The sequence below is a fragment of the Rattus norvegicus genome, chromosome 1 (genome assembly GCF_021556685.1).
Source record: "Rattus norvegicus strain SHRSP/BbbUtx chromosome 1, alternate assembly SHRSP_T2T, whole genome shotgun sequence".
Classification (NCBI taxonomy): Eukaryota; Metazoa; Chordata; class Mammalia; order Rodentia; family Muridae; genus Rattus; species Rattus norvegicus.
The window spans coordinates 194,054,198-194,066,595 of NC_141534.1; the positions used below are offsets into that span (position 1 = coordinate 194,054,198).

The window sequence follows — 12,398 nt, forward strand, 5'->3', positions numbered from 1 at the left end:
CAGTTCTGTCTCCTCTCTTTGTCCTCAGCACTTATACATCTTTCAGAACACATGATCACATGATAAAAGTTCACCACAAGTTTACACATAAATTCAAATCATTAATCAAACAAGAAGTTTACAACGGAGAATGTTTACATGCACATCCATTAGGAGTAATTATCTGGCTAAACATTCATCACCTGTCACCAGTTTTACAGGTTCATGGAGAGTTAAAAACCCTAACTTTTGTGACTAAGTTATTCATGAAATTTTGTATATATAAATCCAGTCAATATTTTATCTTCTGTCCTAGCACCTGTAGTAAATGTCAGTTCCCTTTTATGCCCTTTGGTTGTTTTACAACCTCTTGGAATGTGCTCTAAGTAGTAGACGCCTGCTTGCTCTCTCAGAAGCAATTAACTCGTGACACTTGAAGACTTGGCAGAGTTCTCATTGCAGTTTCAACATCAGAAAGGATTTAATAGCAGTCCTATTATAAAAGAACCTAATGATTACTAATATAATTTTAGGAATTCTTCTAGGATCATCATTAAGAATTCATAAGTCATCCATTTGTCTATATAGCATCACTACAAGACGTACATCTTTGTTGTTCTGCAGAGATCTGCTCCAAAGGGTGGCTAATGCCTAGTGATTGTTATATATATTTAATAATGCCAGGAAAAGCATGTTAATAGCAGGAATCTTTCCTAAAATGAAATTCTCCTCATCCTTGCCTAAAAGAACAAGGGAAACTAAGGCAGGAGAATCGCCGGTTCTTGGCAAACCTGAGCTAAAGAGACTCAAAAACCTTGCCCTAAAGTAAATAAATAGATAGTGTACCGGCTGGTTTTGTGTGTCAACTTGACACAAGCTGGAGTTATCACAGAGAAAGGAGCCTCTCTTGAGGAAATGCCTCCATGAGACCCAGCTGTAAGGCCTTTTCTCAATTAGTGAACAAGGTGGGGCGGGCCATTGTGGGTGGTGCTGTTCCTGAGCTGGTAGACTTGGGTTCTATAAGAAAGCAAGCTGAGCAGGCCAGGAGAAGCAAGACAGTAAGTAACATCCCTCCATGGCCTCTGCATCAGCTCCTGCTTCCTGACCTGTGTGAGTTCCTGTCCTGACTTCCTTTGGTGATGAACAGCAATGTGGAAGTGTAAGCTAATAAACCCTTTCCTCCCCAACTTGCTTCTTGGTCGTGATGTTTGTGCAGGAATAGAACCCTGACTAAGACAGGCAGACAGACAGACAGATAAATAATTTTTTTAATATGCATGTTGTAGGGCTGGGGATGGAGCTGGAGGAATGGCTCAGCAGTAAAAGAAAGTTTGTACTGATGTCGCAGAGGACCTGAGTTGGGTTCCTAGTGCCCATGTCAGGTCTCACAGAACTTCCTGTAACTACAGCTCTAGGAAGGGGTAAGGTCTGGCCTCCTTGAGCGTCTGCATGAACATGCAAACACACACACACACACACACACACACACACACAAACATCAAAAACTGGCATCATAGTCTAACGGCAGCACTTGGGAGGCAGTGGCAGGCAGATCTCCTCAAGTCGGAGGCCAGCCTGGTCTATGTAGCCAGACCCAGTACAACCCAGACTCCATAATGAGACTGTCTCAAACACAAAAATAAAATAAAAATAGAAAAAAAATCTCATGGAAACTTAAAGCCAATTTTATTGTAATTCGAGTGGAAAAAACACTGCTGGCAAGCTACTGGGAGAATTTAGGGAAGAGAAAGTCATGGGGTTTTGTTTGTATTTAAGTTAGAGATCAAGAAAGCAGGTGGGAGCAATGCAAGCATCTGAGAATGTCTGGATGCTGGAGCGCAGGCAGGCTAACGAGTAGAGGTCTGTAAGCAACTGCAGAGGAAGGGGCTCCTGGGGTCAGTGCAGAGTGAAGTACATTGTCTCCTCCCTCCTTACGTGTCTGCTGAAAGATCCCACGCAGAGAGACCCTTACTCAAGTCTTGGGAAATCGCGGACCCCAGACACAGAGAGACCATTTTGGATGTAATAAGCAAAGGCGAGGTTTATTACGGAGACCTATTACAGAGATCTCCGGGCCGACACATATCCCACGCAGGAGACAGAGGTGTCGACTCCGAGAGGCTGGGAAAAAAAGTATTTAAAGGCAGAGGCTGTGAGCACCAGGGGATGGGGGATGTCAAAGGGGAATGCACCACAAGTTACAGGATTGTTTTATGGCTCCAGGAGATAAGGGGACGCCAGAAGGTTTTATGGCCCCCTGGTTCCTGGAACAGAGCTACTAAATCAGGAGAAGGGTAGGGTCTTCAGGTCCTCATTATTTTTAAACGTTTGTCAAAACTGATGGAGCATTTGTATTTGAAACACCTCTGGTTAGGCTTGGGCTGTCCGGTTTCTTGGAATGCTCTCTGTAGGACACAATGGCTGAAAAGCACAAGTAGGGGCTTATCAGGGTCTGGAGGATGGCCCTGAGTGAGCTGGGGGGGGATGTCTTCCTGCCAGACGTCCCATGAATCAGTCCCATTAACTCAGGCTGGTTCCTGCATTCCTTTTTTTTATGGCTTGTCAGTCCTGCCTGAACAGTGTTTCCTGTGCTCCTTTATCTTTATGGCCTGCTAGTCTTGGCTGCAGGGCTTAGCCCTGGGTCTGTGGCCTTTTGGGGTTTATTTTTTAATTTTTATATTTATAAACCTAGAATTCGTATAATTTTCTTTTCATTCCCGTCTTCTCCTATTAAATAATTCTAATCTTAGAATTTTGATATCAAGTCTTATTTGGTCTCACCAGTTGTCCTAACTGACTGGTACTGTTGTCTCACAACCATCAACCGCATAGCACCCACTCAATTTTTAACAAAAGCAATTAACCTGTTTGTCACGCAGGAGCCAAAAACTAAAACCAAGAAAATTATTAATAATGGCCCAGCTGTAGCAGAGAGTAGGGTAGTCATCTAGGGAGATCTACTAAACTAGCTCTCGAACCATCTCTGATGTGTTTTTCTGTCTGTCTTTTGTCTAACCTTTCTCTAAGTTTATTTATGGAGTCTTTAATTACTCCTGAATGGTCTGTATAGAAGCAACATTCTTTCAGTGTAGCACACAGACTCCTTCTTTAAGGAATATCAGGTCTAATCTTTTCTTATTTTGAAGGACTACCTCTGAGAGGGAGGTTAGGTATTCTTGGAGGTCAGCTAAAAAGTCTTTAGCATCAGGATTTTATCTGGACACTATCTAAACCTATATACCAAGGTCATGACTGTCTTTCAGAACTTCTAAACTTATATAGGTTGTGATCCCTGAGGCACAGTCCCAAGAAGTGTTAGGAGTATTAACATATGTAATGTTACATCATTTGTAATAGAAATCAAGCCTATCCCACACCTATCTTGATAGAACCCAGGACAAACATGACTGAATTTCCCTCTAGGTCCCAGCTCTCAGCCCTAACAGCTAGTACACGGCTGGTGAGGGCTGAGAATTGACGGCTGTCAGGGTGGTCAGCAGCACCAGGTACGGTCCTTTCCAGCGAGGCTCGAGTGTCTGGGCTCAGTGTAGCTGCTTCCGACCTGGAACTGATGGGATGTCTCAGGGGTCTCCGGGGCATAGGCTGCTGTCAGCTGTGAGCAGATTTCTTTCTGTATCACCTGTAGGTCTTTTAGCCTGGCACACAAATCATTATTACTATGGCACTATGACATGTTGGTTCAGTAACATCATCTAATACAGTCAGGGGAGCTTAGGCCCCATATAAGATCTCAAAGGGGGTAAAGCTGAGTCTGGAAGGGGTATTTCTTGCTCTGAAGAGAGCAAGAGGGAAGGAGTGTCACCCAGTCTGTGCCAGTCTCCATGGTCAATTTGGTCAGGGTCTCTTTTAGAGTTCTATTTATTTACTCTACGTGTCCTGAGCTTTGAGGTCTGTAAATACAATGTGATTTCTAATCGACCTCTAAATACTTGGCCACACCCTGGCTTACCTTGGCGGCGAAAGTAGGGCCGTTGTCTGACCAGATTACCTTGGGCATTCCAGACCTGGGGAAGATTTCTTCCAGTATCTTCTTGATGATTGTAGAGGCCGTCTCTCGTTTGGTGAGGAAAGCTTCTATCTATTCCTGAAAAAGTATCTACAAGCACTAGGAGATACTTGTGATTATATTTTTTCTGGTTTTATCTCAGTGAAGTTCACTTTGACTTTTTATTAAACTCTCTAGGTCTCTTTGTCTTGTTTGTTTGTTAAGCATTCACTTACTGACATATCTTATACTTTTTACTGTCTCTCTTGGCTAAAATCTTAAAGTCTATTACATATATTTTAACTATTTGGACAAACTTCTTATCTCCTAAATGAGTCCATTTCTTAATTTGGCAAAGTGAGTCTTTTGTTTGTTCTTTGGGGGGGGGGGTACAGCTTTCTCCCCAAGTGTGTCATTGTCTTTTTATCTTTTAAACAACTTGGGCCTTTTCTTCTGTTGTACATTCTAAGTGAGGCCATCCCTTAGTCTAATCCCAGTTCCCAGTGGCTGTCTCTTGTAGGCCTGTAACCAGGATAGGCTCCTGTATAGCCATTTCTCGAGCCACTTTATCTGTTTTGTTACTGTCCCATGTCACTGAATCTCTTTCCTCCTGATATCCTGAGCAATGAATAGTACTCACAGTTGTTGGCTTCATCAGGGCATCTAAGAGATGGCAAAGGCATCTGTGGCGCTGATGTGCTGGGGGGTTGGGGTTCAGCCATTCTAGTTGACATTGTGTTGTCTACCATGGCAGCACCCACTTGTCTCTGACCTTTATTCGTGAAGAGAACTGTTCCCGTCTGTGGACAAGCTCCTCGGCTTTCAGCAGGGGTCAATCAGCCAGTCACAGAGGTCTTTCCTCCACCCATGGGCTTCTGTCAGTGTTTGACACTCGTGCTGTGGTGGCTCCAGGTCCGGATTGGGCAGCAAGGTGACCAGATTGTCCCCAACTGGTGGAGAATCTAGTCCATGGCAGCTGACTAGTGGTCCCATCTTTTGGGACACTCTATCAGCCACTCTATCACAGTTTAAGTCCTGGATTGGGTGATAATTGTCAGTGCCCGGCTGGCAGGAACGGTGTGTTCCAAGCAGAAAAGCACTAACTCATTCATCTCCCAGCATCAGTTACTGGTGTACTGAGACAGGTCTTAAGCTCCACATATACAGTCTATAGATATGTATACACATGGCCTCATCCAGCCATTTCAGCCCACGCAAGCCAATTTGGAGAGCAATTTTCTCATGAGCAAGGGATAGGGGCAGTCAGGGATGACCATGAATTAGTGGGTGGGTTACCCGGCCCACGCCAAGGTCCACTGTTCTTCGGGCAGTCCATAAGTATTGTTTGTTGTCAGTAGGCCCCTGTACCAAAGGTCTTTGGATACTGGCCCACTGGAGCATAGGAGCACAGAGCATTGGGTCCCTGTCCAGCACTCTAGGACCAAGAAGCTCTCCAGTGGCCCCTCTTGTTCTTTCTTGGGCAGTCCCTGACCCAGTGTCCTTTTTCTTTGTATTAGGCACACTGATCTTTAGCCAGGAATTCTCTTCTGTTGCCAGGTACTATCTTCCTAGGTTCCCTAACTACTGTGGCCAGTATATGTTCCTCTCTCGTCTTTTATCTCTCTTTAGCTCTCTAACTTCCTCTTCTTTTTGTCTCTTTTCTTCTCTAGCTTTCTGTTCTTTTTACCTCTTTCTTTTTTAACCTTATTTTCTCTGTAACTTATATTAACTCTCAGCAACTTAACTTAACCCTTTAAATTTCTGTAACATTTTCTTTATCCTTTTTTTATCTTAGCCAGATTGGTGGGGCATTTTTTAGCCCCTCAGAGACCCACCCTTGGAGCCTGGCAGCAGACCTGGAGCACTCCCTACCTTTAGGCGTCTGAAGAGAGCAGGCAGAAGTGAGGGCCTTCCATCCATCTCTGGAACACTTTTTCTGGCCTCTAGTAGGATTCTGTCTTTCCTCGGTGGTAAAGAAGACCTGTAACAGTTACTAACAAGCATCTCAAATGGGATGGTGAGAAAACAAGGGAATCTTGAGAATAGAGGTCCACTGAAGAGGGCAAATAGCATTTAGTCACACAGCTAAGCCAGGAGGCTTTCTTGGACAAAAAGACCTTGTGTCTGTGAAACAGAGAAGTGAGCAGAGGGGCAGTCTATCTGTTACAGGTTGTCTCTCTGGACTTAGATTTTCCCTTAAGGAGTACCTTCCTTTAGTGTCAGCTCAGTGGCTTTATCGCTCAAGAGACCCATCCTCTAAATGGCACTGGGCTTCCAGTAACAACTAATAACAAAAGGATGGAGAGACGTTAGAACCTGGGTGTTAGATTCTAAGCACTGACAAAAGAATTGTAACCAGTTCACTTGGGGCTTTCAGGACCTCAGTAGCAGCCCTTTACCAAACTTTCTCAGTGGGCTAAAGGCCCATGGAAAAGAAAACATTAATCCTGACCTTGGCCACAGCCAAAGCCTGAATTTTAAATCTTGACTGGCAAAACAAAACAAAGTTCTTTACAGTTTGTTGTAGATTCTTTGAAACTATTTTAGGGGCTTCTCTGCCCCCCAACCTGGGACATTTCGACCATAGGGGCAGGAACTGGCTGCTGTGGGGATAGGATCAAAGGCATTCTCCATGCTAATGATGACCAGTGAGAAAAGTAATTTAATGCTGGAGACTGACTCCTCTCTTGGAATAGGGCCAGCAGATAAGGCAGGCTCCTTAAAGAACTTCTCCTAATGAGCACTCTCTTTCTGTGAGCAAGAGTTGAAGGTCTGGCCACTAAAAGCAGAAATTCTTTTCTTGTTTTTGTTTTCTTTAGAGTCTTCCCCCACCTCACTCTCAGCCTTTTTAGATCATTCTTCCTGTAGCATTTCTAACACAGCCTGTCCCTTTTTTATATCTTGTTGACAGCATTTCTGATCTTTTAGGCAGCTACGCACTAAGTGTCATACCGGCTGAAACTCCGCCTTTAAGATTCCTTGCTCCCAAGCAAAATTTAAATCCTTTTTCAGCTTATCTCAGCTGTCCACCGTGAGATTCCCAGAGATCGCAAACCAAGGTGTAGCAATTCACTAAGAAATCTCTTTGTAGTGTTTCTTTTTATCCTAAACCTTTTTCTTTTAAACAGCTCCTGAAGAGCCAGAAAAATTGGGTGAGACTTGAGAAGTCCCCATGCTCGCTGTAGCAGCTCCGCAGCTAATTTCGCTCCCCCCTACTGTGTGTTGCGAGCACAAGCACAGATAAAACACTATGTTTTAAAAACTTAACGTTGGCTATCAACCAACACACCGCCACTAGAGCGGGGTCCATAAAATTAAGTTTTTTACTCACTATACTTGTTTCATACCGGAGGCCTAATCTGGGGAACTTTTTTATTTATGAGCGGTTTCTTCCTCAAGGCTTTTGTTAATGTCTGTTTACACAACTGTTAACAGCAGCTAGGTTGGTCAAAGGGAGTAAAGGGAGGGGTCTCTCTCCTTGGGGAGGAGGCTCAAGAGAGAAAGACAAAACTCCCTGGCAGAAAACAATTTCTCTCAAGCAAATTATTTTTAACTTTTAACTTAAGCACCAAGAGGACCAAGTAAAACTCTTTGACGAACAAAGCAAACAGTTTCATGATTCAAACACAGTCGTCAGTCCAAAATTCAAACACAGTCGTCAGTCCAAAATTCAAACACAGTCGTCAGTCCAAAATTCAAAAACGAAACAAAAGCCAAAAAGACACTCGACAATACCACAGAAAACAAGCCAGACAAACAATATCAAGACAAAGCATCTTATAACCAACTTTCACAGATGCCTGGTACCTTCAGTACGTGGCCCAAACTGCAGCTTAACCTTAGCTGCTTTTGGGATGAGATGGACCATCTGATTCCACCTCCCAACAGGATTCCAGAGTGTCCTCTTGTCCTAACGACTAAGCACACTTGTCCGTGCCTATATTTAAATAGGCAGCCGAACTCGACCTCTGACGGAGTGGGATTCCTCGTCCACTCCCGCCTAGGTAAAAGGAGCATTCCATCTCCTTTGTTCCAGAAAACCAGAGTCAGGTCCTCCTGACTGTCCATAGCCGGGCTCTCCCGACTGTTCTCCGCCCGTGGAACGTCTTCCAGGGGCTGCAGCCTTGCGGGCCCGGGGCGTCCCCCCTTCCGCAGCCAGGGGGTCCTCACGGACCACAAAGGCAGCTGCACTGAGTGGGGATACACATCCACTCTCCTACAGGGCAGGAATACACATCCACCCTCTTACCACAGGGCAGGAATACACATCCACCCTCTCAGCACAAGGCAGGAATACCCATCTGCCCTCTTACCACAGGGCAGGAATACCCATCTGCCCTCTTAACACTGACCAGTACTAAGACACACATATATACACACACGGCGGAACCAAAACAGAGACAGACACAGACTGACAATTGCGGCGCCGCTCACACAGAAACACTCAGACAAACATCCAACTCACCTCCAAGGGGTCTTCGGAGTCTGGGGTAGTCGCGCAGATCCCGGACGAGCCCCCATAAATATGAAAGATCCCACGCAGAGAGACCCTTACTCAAGTCTTGGGAAATCGCGGACCCCAGACACAGAGAGACCATTTTGGATGTAATAAGCAAAGGCGAGGTTTATTACGGAGACCTATTACAGAGATCTCCGGGCCGACACATATCCCACGCAGGAGACAGAGGTGTCGACTCCGAGAGGCTGGGAAAAAAAGTATTTAAAGGCAGAGGCTGTGAGCACCAGGGGATGGGGGATGTCAAAGGGGAATGCACCACAAGTTACAGGATTGTTTTATGGCTCCAGGAGATAAGGGGACGCCAGAAGGTTTTATGGCCCCCTGGTTCCTGGAACAGAGCTACTAAATCAGGAGAAGGGTAGGGTCTTCAGGTCCTCATTATTTTTAAACGTTTGTCAAAACTGATGGAGCATTTGTATTTGAAACACCTCTGGTTAGGCTTGGGCTGTCCGGTTTCTTGGAATGCTCTCTGTAGGACACAATGGCTGAAAAGCACAAGTAGGGGCTTATCAGGGTCTGGAGGATGGCCCTGAGTGAGCTGGGGGGGGATGTCTTCCTGCCAGACGTCCCATGAATCAGTCCCATTAACTCAGGCTGGTTCCTGCATTCCTTTTTTTTATGGCTTGTCAGTCCTGCCTGAACAGTGTTTCCTGTGCTCCTTTATCTTTATGGCCTGCTAGTCTTGGCTGCAGGGCTTAGCCCTGGGTCTGTGGCCTTTTGGGGTTTATTTTTTAATTTTTATATTTATAAACCTAGAATTCGTATAATTTTCTTTTCATCTGCCTGTGCCTGTGCCTGTGCAAGTTGCTGGAGCAAACAGACTCTTTTTTTTTTTTTAAAGATTTATTCATTTATTATATATAAGTACACTGTAGCTGTCTTCAGACACACCAGAAGAGGGCATCAGATCCCATTACAGATGGTTGTGAGCCACCATGTGGTTGCTGGGAATTGAACTCAGGACCTCTAGAAGAGCAGTCAGTGGTCTTAACCACTGAGCCATCTCTCCAGCCCGCAAACGGACTCTTGAAAGGAGTTTTCCTGTCTGTGTGATGGACAGGCTCATTTGGATTTGCTCCAGGGGAGGGGACAGCAGTGTGTCTTTGAAATCATAGCTCTTCAGCCAGCCTGATGTACAAAACGAGTCCAGGACAGCCAGGGCTCTCTCTGTTTCAGAGAAACCCTGTCTCGAAAAACAAAGCCAACAAAGAAAAATGCGTGAACGGTAGTCTTCCCTCAGCAAGCTTCTGCGCGGCTCAGTCTTCCCTCAGCAAGCTTCTGCGCGGCTCAGTCTTCCCTCAGCAAGCTTCTGCAACCCCAACCTTCCTGGTTGTGGTTTGCCCTGAAGTTACTGTATTTTGATGCTAATTCCACTGCCCCAAGGACAGTTGCCTGGTACTCAGGAATCAGGTGACTTCACCAGAACCTTCTCCCCCATTGAATTTGTAAAGTACAGGTAAGGGAGAGAAGTTTGAAGGAAGAGGAGGAGACTGAGGAGAAAGGAAGAGACAGGAGAGAGTAAAAAGCCATAGCAGGTGATGTTAAGATTCTGCTGTGTATTTACAGGTTATTAATGTTCCTAAGGGATGGATGGTACCGGGCTTTGTATATTTAAGTGGGCAATTATAGCTTATCAATTGGATCTAAGATTATTGTGTTGTGTGTTCTTTTATGTGACGGTTTGAGTGTAGGAAAGTGTGTGGCGGCAAGAGACACTGGGCGGCCGAGGAGTTGGGATGTGTTTCCGCCAAGATATCTAGCAGATATCTTGGGGCACCACGGTGCAGGACCTAGCGAGGTAAAAGACACCTATACCATTTCTATTTTTTTATATTTTTACAACAACACTTCCTTCCTTCCTTCATTGCATTTTAAATAACAAGGAGCTGCAATTTGACCCCGGAGGTGAAGTCCAGGGGTGGTTATACAGGAAAGGTCTACCCTCAGAGACCAACAAGCCACTGCTTGACAGTATGGCCAGGCTGTGTGGCAGTGAGGCCTGGACAAGCTGACCTCAAGTTGAATGCCACTGGTGTCCTGTGCCTAGAGGCCTCCCATAGCCTGAGGAGTCAGCCTTGGAAACCAAGAGCAGCCCGGAAGCCTTTCTCTTGCAGGGCTTCTCCCTCCACTTCCAGTGGTGTCTAGTGGCAAGCCAAGCAAGGACAGACTTGAGGCGATTCTGAATCATGACTAACACAAGTGAGATACTCAGAAAAAAAGTGTCCACTGCCAATAACAAGCCCAGGGTGTGGCAGTGAAGTACTTACCAGACCATGGGCTGGAGATTGTCATTGCCCCATTGTGGACCCAAGCTTGGTCTTCATCACCCACAGGGCAGCTCAAAACCAGGGGATCTGACGTCTTTTCTGACCTCTGTGGGCATCAGGCACACACGTGGTGCACATACAGACACGTAGACAAATACACCTAACATTTAAAGTACTTAATTATCACAACCGGTGAGGATCATAATTAATGCAGAAGCTTTCTTTGTGGTGCGTGTATGTGCTTGCACCTGTGCAAATGGACAATCAGGTCCCCCAAACAGCAGTGCTGGTGACAGTGTCCTAAACAGGACTCTCACAGGGCACACTCTGGTTTTGGAAGATTGATATTGGGTAAACAGAAACCTAAGCTGAGCATTCCTCAGGTATCATACAAGGTTAGTTTCTGTTTGCCAGAAAAACCTCTACTTCCCACATCTGCCTTCAATGGCCAACTACAGTGGGCAAGGGCGTTTAGTTCCCCACTGATCTGAACAGCCTGAATCCGCTCAAAGAGCCCCAGCCTGCTGGCTACCAGAAAAAATCCACTTGCTTTCTGAGCCAGCTGCTGCTCTCCACTCCTGTCAGAGCCCAGCAACTTGGTTCCCCTAATATGCCTTTCTTTCTACCCATGGAGTGGCCCAGGTTTGGTGGTTCCACTGAGCTCTGGTTTACACAGAAATCAATGCTGAGGGTTTTTTCAATTGTTTTCCTCATGCTGTGAGACAGGGTCTCTCTCCTCTCCTCTCCCCTACCCCGCTCTGTACCTGGGGCTCCCTGATTAAGCCAGGCTGGCCATGCATTTACTTCCTGGGATCTGTCTGTCTCTACTTCCTAGCCTGAGTGACTGAGCCCAGCTTTTGATGTGAGTGCAGGGGATCCAAACTCAGGTCTCATAACTGGAGCCATCTCCCTCTTCTACCTTCTACCTTCCTTTTTGTCGAGTTAGGAACTCATGGAGCCAGGCTGTTCTCAAACTTGCCAGGTAGTGAAGGACGGCCTTGAACTTCTGCTCCTCCTGCCTCTGCCTTCCCGGTGCTGGGATTACAGATGGTGTATGCTAGGCAAGCATCCTACCAACTAAGCCACATCCCTAGCTCTGCCTAACATTAAAGTTGCCTTCTTACTTTATTCTTGATAGAATCTTTTTATTTATTCTTTGATAATGTCATTGGCAGTTTCATACATTTCAATGTCTCATGATCTTGTCACCCCCCTCCAACCCCCCTGCACTCACCCCCCTCAGGCAGCCATACAGTTACTGTAGTGTGGGGGACAGTCACTGACTCAGTTCCTTCCATCTTTACATGGGTTCCAGCACTTGAATTGTCCAGCACAATAGGGAGGCCTTATCTGCCAAGTCATCTTGTTGGCTCACTGATTTAAAAAGCATTAACAAAGAATACACTGAGCCAGCAAACTGGTTCAGCAGGTAAAGGCATTTGTGACAAGTCTGGTGACTGGAGTCCCATCCCCAGGGCCCACAGGTTTGAGGAAGAAAACTGATTCCCCCTGATCTCCACACATGCACATGGAGACAGAAGGGGCAGTTAATTAAAAAATACACACACGCACATGCGCGCGCGCACACACACATTCTCATCTCATCTCCTCTCTCTCTCTCTCTCTC

At 45.8% G+C, this 12,398-nt stretch overlaps 1 long non-coding RNA gene across 1 annotated transcript; it reads right to left on the reverse strand.

Moving 5' to 3' along the window:
* Window positions 1–2,306: 2,306 nt before the first annotated feature.
* On the reverse strand, window positions 2,307–5,948 carry LOC148007808 (uncharacterized). The gene is made up of 2 exons (XR_015652578.1): window positions 5,858–5,948; window positions 2,307–4,935 (listed from the first exon to the last, which is right to left on the reverse strand). It is a non-coding gene; the product is annotated as an uncharacterized LOC148007808 (long non-coding RNA).
* Window positions 5,949–12,398: the final 6,450 nt, after the last annotated feature.